Source organism: Lynx canadensis, chromosome B4 (genome assembly GCF_007474595.2).
Source record: "Lynx canadensis isolate LIC74 chromosome B4, mLynCan4.pri.v2, whole genome shotgun sequence".
Classification (NCBI taxonomy): Eukaryota; Metazoa; Chordata; class Mammalia; order Carnivora; family Felidae; genus Lynx; species Lynx canadensis.
This window is the reverse complement of record NC_044309.1, coordinates 129,492,322-129,507,326: the sequence shown is the minus strand read 5'-3', so window position 1 is coordinate 129,507,326 and position 15,005 is coordinate 129,492,322. Positions and strand designations below refer to the sequence as shown.

Sequence of the window (15,005 nt, the reverse complement as noted above, 5' to 3'; positions counted from 1 at the left end):
GCTCGAACCCACAAATTGCGAGATCATGACCTGAGCCGAAGTCGGTCGCCTAACCAACTGAGCCACCCAGGCGCCCCGAACCTACCTATCTTCTAACCTGGGTCTTAACCCAGATCCCTCAAAGGTTACTAACCATGAAATTTTCATTTTTTTTAACTTATTTTTTAGGAATATTGTTTCAGAGATGACAATTGGACTGACAAATGACATACTAAAAATCCACAAAAGTAAATACCACTTCGCTTGAGATGTTGCGATTGTATCAGAAAAATATGTTGGAAAAAACAAAATCCGGGATTGTAAGTCTTTTCAGTTGGTAGCAGCAGGAAAACATGATCTTGTTTTTCTATCGAAAATAGAGGTAAAACACAACCAAAAGATGAATTCAGCCCTTGGAAAATATTCTGAGGTAATAATACTTAGTATAAATCAAATATCATAGAAATACTCCTAGATCAGCTTCCTTTGGCAGATTCTTTTCATCAGCCTCTTGAATTCTTTCCAAGGGCTATCAGTTTCAGAACATTAGAATGATATTTCTTATTTAATTAAAGCTCAGGAAATAAGGATGGCTAGACTTGCTATAAACAAGAGGAAATGAATGCAGTTTTTAAACTTGTAACTTGAAATCCTATAACTGATGATATTGGATTCATTCACAATTACAGGATAAAGTTCTGCAGTCAGAATTTGATAGTTCACGTATAAAGGAATATTTAAGTAGACAGTATGGAAATGGAAATCAATGATTATTTTTTGAAATTACAATACTTTCACATCCACAAATAATAGAACTGTATTCTTTCATCTAATATTGATTATGAGATTCCTTATAAAAAGTTCTGAAGAGACAAACTGACACGGAAGTGAAGGAGTTGAGACTTTGAAACATAGAAATCCACAAACTTTTTCCACTAATGGCTTGATAGTAAATATTTTTGGTTTTGCGGGCCATGCTGTCTCTGTCCCAACTAGCCAGCCCTGCTGTTGAAACGTGAAAGAAGTCATAGACGATACATAAACGAAGGAGTGTGGCAGTGTTCCAGTAAAACTTTATTTATGGACACTGAAATTTGAATTTCATGTAATTTCCATGTGTCACAAAATATTCTGCTTTTCACTTTTTTTTTTTTTTTCAGCTGTTTAAGAATGTAAAAACCACGCTTGGCATTTAGGCTGTGCAAAAACTGGTGGGGGAAGCCACAGTTTGCCAACCCCCGACTGAGAAGGATGGAGGTCCTCCCTACCTGCTAATAGAGGGAAGGTTTTCCCCTAGAAAGGGGACAGGGACGAAAGGGACAGGGACACAGCTCCCGGCAGTTCTGACATGTTTTCATCTCTGTTAGCGTGAAACCCTTGACTTGCTCTCTCACTTTCCCCCAGAAAATAGGAAGATTTCTTCCCCCTTTCTTCCTTTATCCCTCCATTCTATCCCCAAATCTAAGGCATATCCCCATGTATGCTGTGTTTTATACGTTCCTGCTTTTCATACAGTTTTTCATATACTATTACATTGAGCCAGAATACCTTTTTCAGGAACGTGATTAACTTCTTGCCTTAAAGGTTCAGCTTAGACTTCACCTCCTTCAGAAAGCCTGCCCCCCTCTCAGGGTTGTCCCTTTATTGTGACTGGCATCGTGTATGCGATGGTCTCTTAACCCATGCTATAGTAGTACTGTCTCTGTGAGTATATTTACCCGTTTTTTCCCATCAGACTAGCTTCTTTCAGGAATGCGATCGTATCGCCTGTGTTCATTGTCACATCTGGTTCGATTCAGTATCTAGTAAATACTTCGCGATTGAATTAATGAATTTTAACCTGTTACTTCATAGGCAGGGTTCTCTTTGGAAATGAAAACAGGAGAGTTAAATTGGGTAATCACATATATCCTCGTGCTTATTACTTAAATCAGTTAATATTTAACATATAAATGTCATTTTAGAAACGGATGCTTTATTTGGCTAGAAGAAAGGAGGATTTTGGAGTAAACAGCTATTTGGGGAAATCTCTTGTAGATGTTTCAGTGGAAGGCAACATGTATCCAGAAGATAGCAAGCAGGTGAGTGCCATAGGAGTTCTGGTCTCCTGGGAAGTCAGGAAAGGGGGAAGAAGATCTTTAACCCACCCAGTGTGGGAAGGGCACAGAGAAAGGGAAAGGTGGTGGTGACATTTTAGGGTTTGGCAGCTAGAGTGCTGCCACCTCCCTCTCTTCTTTTCCTTCTACTCGAGATGGTCAAGAGTTAGATTCTTAGCATACTGCTTTTGAAAAGCTGTTCAATACAGATACGCATTAGACTGTGAGCATTCCGTGTCATTTTCTTTTTTTCTTTCTTTCTTTTCTTTTTTTTTTTTTTTTTTTTTCCATTCCATGTCATTTTCAAGGCTCCCTGTTCATTGTTTTATGGTCTTTTTTCCTCTCCGTGTATTTCCTTTCGGTTAGTTTCTTTGGTGGTATTATCAAGTGTGCTAATCTTTTCTTCTGGAGTATCTAATCTGCCATTAATCCAATCCAGTGTGTAGTTGTTGCCTTTTTCCATTAAATCTCAGACAATATAGTTTTCACCTCTGGCATTTGATGTGGATCATATATATATCTTTATCTTTCATGTCTCTTAACATGCTCGGTGTTTCTTTTACATACAATTTTTCTTGAACACGTGGAATACAAACGTTTTAATATCCTCGTCCACTAATGCTGACACCTGTGTTCTGGATCAGTTACCATTGATTTTTCTCATTATGGATTGTATTTTTCTGCTTGTTTACATTGCCTGGTAATGTTTGGTTAGATGCCAGACACTGAATTTTTTACCTTGTTGGAGGCTTAGATATAATACGTATCTATTTCAATAAATACTCTTGAGCTTTGTCTACACCACCGCTGAGTTTCTGAAAAATGGTTTGCTCCTTTCAGGTCTTGTTTTTTTAAGTTGTGTTAGAAAGGGCCAGAGCTGTGTTTAGTCTCTGGTTAGTTTTACCTCACTGTTGAGGTTCTTAGTACTCTAACTGATGTTTCCGAAATAACCAGGTTTTGCACACTCATCATGGGGAAACAGGCTCTGTTGATGGCACTGTGTGATCTCCTGGCATTACTCCCTCCACCTCCTTCAGGTGGACATTTCCCCAGCCTAAGGTAGCTCCTCACAGAAAGTGCAGTGGTCATGACTTAGCTGAATATTTGAGGGCAGCCCCGTGTGCATCTTCGGAGTTCTCTCTCTGTGCAGCTTTCTTTTTTTTCTCTGGCGCTCTTCCCTGTGAACTCCAGCTGTCTTGGCTTCCCTACACTTCCAGCTCACTGTCTTCGACTCATGGGGACTACCTGGCTCTCGCTTCTCTCTGTGCCACAGCCTGGAAACTTTCTCCAGGCAGTAAGCTGGGCGGTTATAAAGGTCACCTTGGTTTTTCCTGTCTGAGGGATCAGTGTCCTTCTTTGCCTCCTGTACAGTGTCTCGAGTGCTGTACGTCATGTATTTTGTTCTGGGTTTTTTTGGAGCAGCAAGAGAAGTCTGTCTGGTTCTTGTCACTTCACCTTGATTGGAAGCCGAAGGAAACCACTTATTTTTAATTGAAAGCTAAGTGGTATCTCATTTAACATATTCCTAATTTATGAATGAAAACTCAACTGAACAGTAATTTCCGGGAGTATTGGAGAATGCATAGTATGTATAAATAATTAAAATACGAGGTGGAGCATGGTAGATTACATGAATGTGATGTCAGTACACTACATTAGAAGTTCAGATGAGGAAAGAGTTTGGAAAGCTTGGCAGCAGCAGAAAGGGTCAGACGAATGGCTCTGGTGGACGCACATGTGCGTGTGTGTGCATTATGCAAGACATTATCTCAGCCTAGAACCAAATTCTAGAGTACTGAATGAGACGCAGTGGTGGAATAATTTCAGAGAGAATCTAGGACTGTCTAATTAAAGGTAAAAATAGTTATTTTTTTTTTAATTTTTCAAAAACGTTTATTTATTTATTTTTTTTTTTAATTTTTTTTTTTTCAACGTTTATTTATTTTTGGGACAGACAGAGACAGAGCATGAACGGGGGAGGGGCAGAGAGAGAGGGAGACACAGAATCAGAAACAGGCTCCAGGCTCCGAGCCATCAGCCCAGAGCCCGACGCGGGGCTCGAACTCCCGGACCGCGAGATCGTGACCTGGCTGAAGTCGGACGCTTAACCGACTGCGCCACCCAGGCGCCCCTGTTTATTTATTTTGAGAGAGAGAGAGAGAGAGCGAGCCGGGGAAAGGCAGAGAGAGAGAGGGAGAGAGAGAATCCTAAGGAGGCTCTGCACTATCAGCACAGGGCTCAGGCTCACAAACGTGAAGATCATGACCTGAGCCAAAATCAAGAGTCAGACGCTTAACCGACTGAGCCACCCAGGTGTCCCTAAAAATAGTTCTTTAACAAAAATGCATGGACAGGATCACAGGAAAAATAGTGTTTCTGGGTTTTTTTTTTTTTTTTTATGTTTATTTTAGAATGCCCCAGTAGTTAGACTTTTAACCATTGCTCTTTCATTGGTTTTCAGGTTCTCTAGGAATTTCAGTGGGGAGAGGGTGCTGTGGAACGAAACACGTTATTGCACGTATCAAAGAATGTGGGCGGCACTGCTTGGAGTTTTCCTAACGTTGGATGAAATGGTTGTCTGTCATCTGCTAGTGTAGCAACTTGAGCAAAAGTTCACCCAAGTGTCTGCTTTCATATGCTGTCCTCTCTTGAGGAGCCAGGAGGCATTTTTGAGAAACTGGGGACGGATGTGTTTTGTTTGGGTTAATCTCACTTTGCCTATGCTTTTAGATAAAGTGAGAAGAATGTGGTTGTCCCCCCACCCCCTAACATTTATGCTGATGTGACTATTTATGTGAAAAGGAGTATGAAGATCTTTAAAGTTACAGCTCAGCTATTAGGTCTCACGTTGTAAACTATATTCTCTTTCCCTTTTGTCTTCTTCCTTCACAAATAGTGGTTATTAGCTGTGTGTGTGTGTGTGTGTGTGTGTGTGTGTGTGTGTGTGTGTAAGTCAAACAAAGAATTTTGTATTCACAATCTCAGTTCATTCTTATGGATGCCCCATTTAGGTAGCTATCCCCTCTCGTATTTTGCAAATAAAAATACTGAGGCATTGAGAGATTTAATGACTTCTCCAAAGTCACACGGTTGTACATGGCAGAGCCCGGGTTAGAACCCATGTTTATCTTCCAAAATTTATGCTGTTTATACCCCTTTTTTGATGATAGCCATTACCTGAAGCATAATATGAAGAATATAGGCCTTAATGTTTATTAAACTTCTTCTTCTTCTTCTTTTTTTTTTTAAGATTTTATTTTTTTAAGTAACCTTTACACCCAGCGTGGAGTTTGAACTCACGACCTTGAGATCAAGTCATATGCTACACCGACTGAGCCAGCCAGGCGCCCCTCACCTTTTCTTTATGTATCTTTATAACTCACCTTTAGCCAAAACCTTCAGAAATGTCTGCTCATTTTCTTGGAGTCTTGGGTTCCTTTGGGAAAGTACAGAATTGATCAATTTGACAATTCTGTACATAGCATTAGCTTCCTGAAATTTTATCGCAGCACAGAGGTTTTACAGTTTGATGGTTTAGTAATCATATGGGAGCATTTGTACAGGATAATAGAGAAATGAAAGTGTTGCCTTATTACAGTAGCTCTTAGCCACTTTGGGCGGGAGAGCAGATAAACTACTTAATGGCACTCTGTTGACTCTCTCTGTTGCAGAGAAAATACTTTGTTCCACATGGTAATGAGCCTAATGTTTCTTCCTTTTTAGTGCATTCTGTCCCTTGGGTAAGGCTTCTTTGTCATAGAATCATTGATTCTTACAACTCAACTTTAGTTTACAAATCTGGATGTGGATGCAGAGAGGAGGTGAATTGTCCAAGGTCATTTGGCGCAGTAATGGCAGGACTGGAGCTAGAACTCGGTTTTCCATAGTCCCTGTCTGGTGTTCTTTCTACTGTCAGAACATCCTCCTGGGAAGTTCAGACCTTTAACAACATGTTTAGTATGTAAAGGCGAAAATATCAGGTTCTTTTGCTCCTCATTCCTAAAAGGGAAAAATCTTAAAATGAGTAAAAAGCTCAACTTGTGTATCTTGGGAATTCTTTGCTGGAAAATTATTCTTTTTAAATTATTTTTATTTGTTTATCTTAGCACAAGCCGGGAAGAGGGACAAAGGGAACCCAACGCAGGGCCTGGGGTCATGACCTGAGCTGAAATCAAGAGTTGGATGCTCAACCGACTGAGCCCCTGAGTCATCCCTGGAAAATAATTCTTGAATGAAGCTCGATAGTCCAGTTGATGGGATAATGGTAACAATGCAGTTATAGGTGAGGAAGATTGTAAGTAGGAAGAAGAAATAAACATGCCCTTTGTTTCTGTTTAAAGATGCTTGAAGATTTTTTTTTGTCTTTGTTTGTCGAGCAGTTGGTTTGACATGGAAAGATAAAAAGTGCAGAGTGAGGGGTGCCTGGGTGGTTCAGTCGGTTAAGTGTCCAGCTTCGGCTCAGGTTATGGGGTCACGGTTTGTGAGTTCGAGCTCTTCATGGGGCTGTGTGCTAACAGTGCAAAACCTGCCTGGGATTCTCTCCCCCCACCCCTCTCTGCACCCCCCAACTTGTGCACATGTGCTCTCTCTTAAAATGAAATTAAAAACAAACAAAAAACCAAAAAAAAGTGTAGAGTGAAATCTGAGAGTGTTTCATCGCTAAGCACTATTGAAGTTTAGACCGCCTTTGGGTTCTCTTAGGAACAGATTTTGGATCTCCAATCTGGGTTTTCTGCATACCTTCTTCCTTAAGTTGATTATCCTCTCTTACTCTGGGACAGGTTTTCCTGTTTTAGCATAACACCTTATTTGCGATCACTTTTTGGATGAACTTTTCCAACACAGGACTCTAATTCCTTCTCTAGGTTTCTTTGTCTCGCTGTGGTTCAGGATTAAACATGGCAGTCACTAGTTTATATTTCATTGCCCTTCTATTCTGACCGAAGGGTCAGAGTCTATGGTAGGCCTTATTGATCCGTGTGGTAGAGAGGTGTAGGTACCGGGAAATGTTTTTCTCCCTTTAGACCGCCATCTGATCTTGGCCCCTATTGTGTTTGTGAAGGAGGTGGGAGGTGAAGAATTAGGTGTTCTAATTGGCAGGTACTTGATTTTTGTTTTGTTTTGTTTTCTGAGAGTGATTAGACTCATGAAGGTCTTTTATATTTGTCACGATTCAGGCATGGTGCTGAGTGAGCTTGTAGGTGACATGTGGACTGTGACTTACGGTGCACACATACGTGTATACACAATGGAATACTACTCAGCCATAAAAAGAAGGAAACCTTGCCATTCGTGATCACATGATTGGACTTTGAAGGTACTGCGCTAAATGAAATAAGTCAGAAAAAAATAGTAGTTCTGATACTTCCTGAGTTGCTTTGCTTCCTGTACTCCAAATGCATATAATTTACTAAAGCGTCAGGACAAGGATGTTGCAAGAACTGTAGTAAACACTTCTCATTTTCCTTTAAGCTTCTCCAGTTTGCTTTCAGTGAATCTCGGTGTTCTTAAAGGGTTAAAGAAGCGACGACATTCACTACCCCATGTTCTTTAGGAAAGCTAAAAAGGAACCTGATGTTAACTAAAATTTAAATTAAAAAAGAAAAGGAACTCGAATTCTAGAGCTTGCTTATGGTTGAAATCTTTTGCAGAAAAAAAATCATGACTTCTGGGTCAAGTTCTGGGACATTCCTGCAGCCCCCATCTCTTGTAAGAGCCCACTGACATAACAGTGTAGAAGTGTAAATGTAAACCAGTAACAGCAGACAGCAAAGGGCGAAGAGCGATACTACTAATGAACAAGAGAGTTAAACAAATTTCTGGAGAAATTAAAGCAAACGGGAACCAACTGATGGATAAATGGAGCGGAAGCTAAAGCCTGACAGTGAGTATAGGAGCGGCTAGGGGTGTGTAGACCAGTCTCTCCAGCAGGAACCCCAGAGAGGCTCTGGACTCAGCGAGAGTGAAGAAGGAATAGGAAATGGCGATTCTGGGTGTATTCTGTACGGATCACTTCAATCGTGTGGCATTTCCGTAGCCTTTCCGCTGCCTTCCCAGTGGAGGTAGCCAGCACTTGTGGCGGCTCCTTTCTCCGGCACCAGAACAAGGAAAACCAAAAACACCAGAGGGTTTGACTCTGAAGAACTTGATCGGGAATGCTTGGGGGAATTGAATGTAATTCTTTCTGTATTAGGTATTGGCACCCCTTCCTTGAGTCCCAGACTTGGGGAGGAGATCATTCCACACTTTCCTAGCAGCTTGCAATAAAACAAAGCCTACTGGTTGACATGCTCTTTTTTTTTTCTTTTTCTTTTTTTAAATCTCATACTGAGTTCCCAGTTAGAATTTTAATTCCAGGGAGAGAACTAGTCAGAAAACAGATTATACAATAGCAGAGAAAACCCACACCAGCTAACCAAGTCCTTATACCTGGATCATTGGTGCGTGAAGACCATCAGCCATATTAGAGGGTCCTTCAGCATGACAGAGACCACAAAAAAACAAAAAGAAAAGCTGACCCTCTGGGGAAACAGACAACCCAAGAAATAGAGGAACATTTAACACAACATTCCAACTAATGGAGTCAGATTCAGGAAGTTAATACATTCATAAACCCATTATTGGGTAAGGGGCGCGCCTGGGTGGCTTAGTCGGTTAAGTGACTGACTTTGGTTTACGTTGTGATCTCACAGTTTGTGGGTTCGAGCCCCGCATCAGGCTCGGTGCTGACGGCAGAGCCTGGAGCCTGCTTCGGATTGTGTCTCCCTCTCTCTGCCCCTCCCCCACTCTCTCTCTCTCTCTCTCTCTCTCTCTCTCTCTCTCTCTCTCTTTCTGTCAAAAATAAATAAACATTAAAAAAACACCCCACATTACTGGTATAATGAAAAGGGAGCAATGTGAGAATGCAAAAGAGGGATGGAGATCAAGAATGTGACTGTCAAAAGAAAACATGCCACAGACAAATAGAAAATAAAATTGAAGATAACCTCCCGAAATGTAGAGCTCTAAGATGCAAAGATGGAAGTTACAAGGGGTAAGACAGATGGCTTCCTTAGTGTTCTTTAGAAAGTGAAGACAGAGACAAAACCTTACCTGCTAAATTACATACGAAAGAGCCAAGATCCAGAAACAACCTAAGTGTCTCCCAACGGGTGAATGGATAAAGAAGATGTGAGATACACACACATACCTGGATACACAGTGGGATGCTACTCAGCCATCAAAAGAAGGAAACCCTGCCCTTTGTGACCACAAGGATGGACTTCGAAGGTATTGCGCTAAATGAAATAAGCCAGAGGAAAAAATAGCATATGATTTCACTTACATGTGGAATCAAAAAACAGGGGTGCTTGGGTGGCTCAGCCGGTTGAGCATCTGACTCTTGATTTTGGCTCAGGTCATGATCCCAGGGTCGTGGGATGGAGCCCTGTGTCAGGCTCCACGTTGGGTGTGGAGCCTGCTTAAGACTCTCTCTCTCTCCCTCTCCCCCTCTCCCCTTCTCCCCTGCCCTCTCTCTCTCTCTCTCTCTCTCTCTCTCTCTCTCTCTAAAATTTAAAAAGATCAATTTCTAAAGAAAACAAAAGACTGAATGAACATAGATCCAGAGAACAGATTGGTGGTGGTTATCAGAGGGGAAGGGGGTCAATTGTATGGTACCAGGTGATAATCAGACTTATTAGGATTATGGTCACTTTGTAGTGTATACAAATATGATTTATTATGTTGTACACCTAAAAGGAATATAACATACCAATTTTACCTCAATTAAAAAACCAAAAGCAGAAAAAACTTTACCAACTGATACTGTTGGGAGTACAGTCCTAGGAAAGCAGGGATGAGGAAAGGGGAGTGAAACAAGGAAGGTGGGCTGGCCATAGCCTTGTTATAGGTGTTGTTGATTACAGATCTTCGACTTACCACGGGGTTATGCCCTGATAAACCCATCGCAGGTTGAAAGTGTGGTAAGTCAAAATGCATTTAAGTGCATTTAATGCTACCAAACATCCTAGCTTAGCCCAGCTTACCTTAAACATACTCACAACACTTAAGTAGCCTACAGTTAGCAAAACCATCTACCAAAGCCTGTTTTATAACAAAGTGCTGAGTGTCTCACGTAATTCATCGAATACGGTACTGAGAAACAGAACGGCAGTCTGGGTGCAGAATGATCGTCAGTGTCCAGGTTGTTGTCCCTCGTGATCACATGGCTGACTGGGAGCTGTGGCCGCCTCTGCCCAGCATCAGGAGAGAAGACCATCCTGTATAACAATCTAGCCGCGGGAAAGACCCAAATTCATAATTCTAAGTATGGTTTCTACTGAATACGTATCTCTTTAACACCATCATAAAGTTGACCATCGTTAAGTTGGGGATCATCTGTATTTGATTTCCGTAGAAGTTTTCAGAAGGGTTCTGTAGAACTGTTGTTCCTCTTGCTGGTCCATCCAAAGGGAGTGTGGAGAGGCATTTTATCTGCTGGTTTCCACTCATCTGTTTCTCCCCCTTTGGTCAGAGTTTGCCATGTGAACAGTTAGCTCACACAGGCCTTGGCCTTCATTGGCCTCAACGGGGAGGCCAGGTCCTACATCCTGTGTGCCCAGGTCTAGAGTGATGTGTCATCTAAGCCTGGAGAAGTAGGAATTGGTACTCCAGTGGCAGCCTCTGGCCTCGGACCCGCTGCCTTTCAAGAAACTGTTAAAAGATGGTCATTCCCAAGAGGGTTGGCAAAGGGAGGGATTAGGGGACTGCTCCTTTTTATTATGAGCTCTTCTGTACCCATCTGATTTGCTATTGTATACATGCATTAATTTGAGAAAAGTGAAAATTAAATTCAAAAAGGGAAAATAAATTGCCAAAAACACCCTCAAAATAACTATGAAAGATCTTTTAGGATGCATTATGGGGAAGAAAAATGAACTTCAGATATTGAAAGGTAAAATCTAATTAGTAGTTTATATCAGGAGAATCTTCTTTTAAGAAAATTGGACTTATAGACTCGAATCTTTCTCCTTTCCCACCCATTCCTACTTCACTGCCCGCTTGCATACAGCCCCATGGGACTGAGGTCTAGGAGCTCCTCCCCCTCCCCCAGGGCCACTGCCAGACCCGGACTCTCCTTGGATTACCCCAGCACAGGGTCCCTGACCTGCTTCCCTCTAGCTCTGCTGTAGCTCTTGTAAGCCCTGCAGGGTTTGTGGTGTTCCCTTCCTCGTGTCCCCTGCATTTCCCCATGCCGGATGGGTTTGGGTCTCTGCCTGTCCTAATTTTGGTTGTATCTCTTAAAAATTAACAAAAACCTGTAGTTATTTATATACTCTACTAGGCTGGACATATTTCTTTTTTTTCCCCCCCTTTTAACAAGCACTTATTGAATGTTTTTAAGGCAGTCACTGGAGATGCAACAATTGATTAGACCTGGACAGTTACCTGCCCTCAAAGAGTCCATGTTCTACAGAGGTGATAGATATGTAAACAAATAATTAAAAAAAATTTTTTTTTAATGTTTGTTTACTTTTGAGAGAGAGAGACAGAGCACAAGCTGGAGAGGGCAGAGAGAAAGGGAGACACAGAATCCGAAGCAGGCTCCAGGCTCTGAGCTGTCCGCACAGAGCCTGAGGCGGGGCTGGAACCCACGGACCGTGAGATCATGACCTGAGCTGAAGTCAGACACTTAACCAACTGAGCCACCCAGGCGCCCCTAAATAAATAATTTTAATAGAATAGAAGTGCTGTAGTAGAGTTACATATTAGGTTCAGTGGGAATACGCGGAGGGAGTGATTTTTTTTCCTATTTGGAGGAGGCAAGAGAAGCTTCCGAGAACAGTGGATGACCGGACTAAATATTAAAGAATGTGTACAAGCTAGGCAGATGGGTAGGAAGGAGAGCGGCTTTCTAAGCAGAAGGACTGGCAGGTGCAGAGAAACTGGAGGTGAGATAGCACAAGGTGTTTTCCAAGATGTAATACACGTAAGAGTGCCACCTGGGCCCAGCTGAGCCGCTGTCATCTCTCAGGTGGGTTATTACTATAGCCTCCTAACTGGCCTGCCTGCTTCTGCCTTGCCCAGTGGTCCATGTGAAACCTAAACCTAACCATGTCAGTTGGCTCAGAACCCTCGCCGGAGAGGAAGGGCCCAGATCCCTGCAGTGGCCTTAAGCTTGGTAAGATTTCTACCCAACACCTCTCTTTCCCCGCTGCCACCTTTCTCCATCTCCTGCCACTCTGTTCTTGCTTATTCTGGTTCAGTCGCACGAGGCCGCCTTGCTCCTAGTTCCTAGAGTCAGCTGAGTACGTTTTCACATCTGAGGCTTTGCGCTTGTGTTCCCTTTGTCTGCGGCGGTCTTCCCCCAGACAGACACACGGCTTGCTCTCTGAATTTCTTCAGGTGTCTGCTCGGTCGTAACCTGCCTTGACTCCCCGGTGTCAAATAGCGGTCCTCTGTCCCTCCAGCCCAGTACTCCTGTACCCCCTTCCTTGCTTTATTTTCCTCCATGACTCCCCATCTGTTTCTTGTGTGGCTTGCCTGTTTCTTACTTGTTTTTCCTTACTAGAATGTAAACTTCCTAAGGGTAGGAACGTCATCTTTGTAGTCGCTGTTTCCCCAGCATCTAGAACCAAGTGTCTAGCCCCTCATAGGTACTCAGTAAATACTCGGCAGCGAGAATCAAAACTGGATGGGCGAAGGATTTTGGACTTGAGAGTGTAGGCATCGAGGAGCCTAGAATTTTCAGAAGAGAATTAGTTAACGATATCTTCCTGGGAGCTGCTTAAAAATTGATTGCCTGGGTGGCTCATTCGGTTAAGTGTTGACTCTTGATTGCCGCTCAGGTCATGATCTCGTGGCTCGTAGGTTTGAGCCTCGCATCAGACTCTGTGCTGTCAGTGTGGAGCTTGCTTGGGATTCTTTCTCTGTCCCTCTCCTGCTCTCTCTCTCTCTAAAAATAAATAAACTTCTAAAAAATGGATTAGGCTGAGGTTGTTTGCAGATGGGAGAATGACTGGAAGAGAGATTCTTGGAATAGCCTGCATGGGAGGTGATGAGAGCGGAAGCGCCTGTTCACCGTTTGCCGTGCACAGAGCGCGGATACTCGCACAGCCTTTCAATGAGCGTGTGTGTTGAATACAGGACTGTAATCGCTCGTCTTCTGTGGGAAGTATTTAAGAACAATTCTTGATATCGTGGTGAGCTTTTTGCAGACTCCTAAAACTAGAAAGAGAAAAGGTTCTTATGTGTTTTACAGACTTAGTGCTTCAGAAGCAGATAATCAACTGTCCGGTCGATTCAACTAGCAAACATTTTCTAAACATCAACTGCTGTGTGCTCATCATTTAATGAGGAAGCTATGGATGAAGCAGCATGTGATTCAGCCCATGGCCTATGTAGGGGCTTTACTTGTGAAGTAAATAGAGGAAATACAAGCCATCATGTAGTTGTGGTTGCAGACAGAAGGCAGTTTTGTTGGGGGAAGGGTATAGGGAAAAATTTTGTCTCTTACTGTATGTTACGTGATTTACTCATTTGAAGAAGTGAACTATAATAGAACATCCAATGCTATATATATAAAGAATAATTCAATATTTTCTGATTCAGGAGGCACTACAAAATCTTCCTAAGATTTTATTCTGAACCTGAGTTAACGGCTTTTTTTCAAGGATATTGCAGTTTAACGTATAGAAGATATGAACTTAATTGCCCATGAAGACAAAATAAAGAGTAAGTTGATTTAAATTGTATTGAAAATTTGGTTAAGAAAAAGAATAATCACCCGTGAATTGTATAAATCAATTATATTGACTAGAATAGACAACCAACCGTATTGGCTGTGGGGACCTTCCGTTTCCAAGGAAGCAGGTAGCTGGACCAGAGTATTTCTTATTGTCTCCTGTGGGTGGAAGACATGATTCATGGATGTTTGAGGTTCTAAATACTGCTTACAGACGATACGGAAGAAAGAGCTTTTAGGAGGTTGGAGACATTAAGACTATTATAGGGTTTGTCGTTTTTAACCTAATAGACTATTGGTTTGAATGACTCTATTCTGAAATATTTATTTTTCTCTTTAAATATTCATAGCTTTGAGATGGCAGAACTCAGCCTCAGGGGAGAGGTCAGCCTGCCTTTTTTCTGAGTAATTTGAAAGCTGTGTGTATGTGTATGTGTGTGCGTGTGTATGTTGTGTGTGTGTGTGTGTGTGTGTGTGTGTGTGTGTGTGTGTGTTGAAGGCAAGTGATTTGGATACAAAGCCTATACCTGTCCTTAGACTTGCATATGCTAGATCCTCTAAATTATTTTTATTGTAAACATGAATGTACAATATATTGTATTTCCTGTTTTATTTTTATTTATTCTTTGCAAGGGCTCAGAATTGCACTTGGTCCCCTCCTGCACTCCATCTGCCCTTTGGTTAAAACTACTGTAAAAGAAGGAACCATTGTTAGGCTTCCATTTCAGTAGGTTTGCATTTAAAAAAAAAAAAAAACAAAAAACTAGTTTTTATTCTCTTATCTGTAGGTTCCATATAAGAAGATCCCTCTACTTTGAGGTAATTTACATTTATGGCCACTACTACCTTCCTCTCAGCACTTCCTCCCTCCCTAATCTCTGCCCTTCTTCTAGAAGTGTAGCCGCTAAGGGCATTTTCTAGCAGCACCTACTGTCACCCTAATTCTCATCATGCCAGCAAAGCCTCTCAGCGTTTCCCAAACCACCTGTACCTGGAGTACCAGGGCCCTGATACAACACACTGAATCATAATCTGTGGGGGGAAGGATCTTGATCTCAAGAAAAAAATGTTCCCGGGGTGATCATTATGCACAATTAAATGTGGGAATCTTCACTCTCAAGGAGCCAGGTCAAAGATGAGTCTGTGGGTGTGCGTGGCACAGTATAGAGGAGGGGGTCCATACTGCGTGAGTTAGTGATCTTACTGAG

At 42.0% G+C, this 15,005-nt stretch overlaps 1 protein-coding gene across 12 annotated transcripts in view; it reads left to right on the top strand.

Annotated features, from left to right (window-relative positions):
- RBFOX2 (RNA binding fox-1 homolog 2) overlaps positions 1-15,005 on the top strand; it is a 216,357-nt gene that overhangs the window by 124,644 nt on the left and 76,708 nt on the right. The window contains exon 2 of one of the 12 annotated variants that reach the window (XM_030320520.1): positions 7,253-7,392. The exons of the other annotated variants lie outside the window; for them this stretch is intronic. The gene's annotated coding sequence lies outside the window, so the exon portion shown is untranslated. The remainder of the gene's footprint in view (positions 1-7,252; positions 7,393-15,005) is intronic. 12 annotated transcript variants of the gene reach the window in all.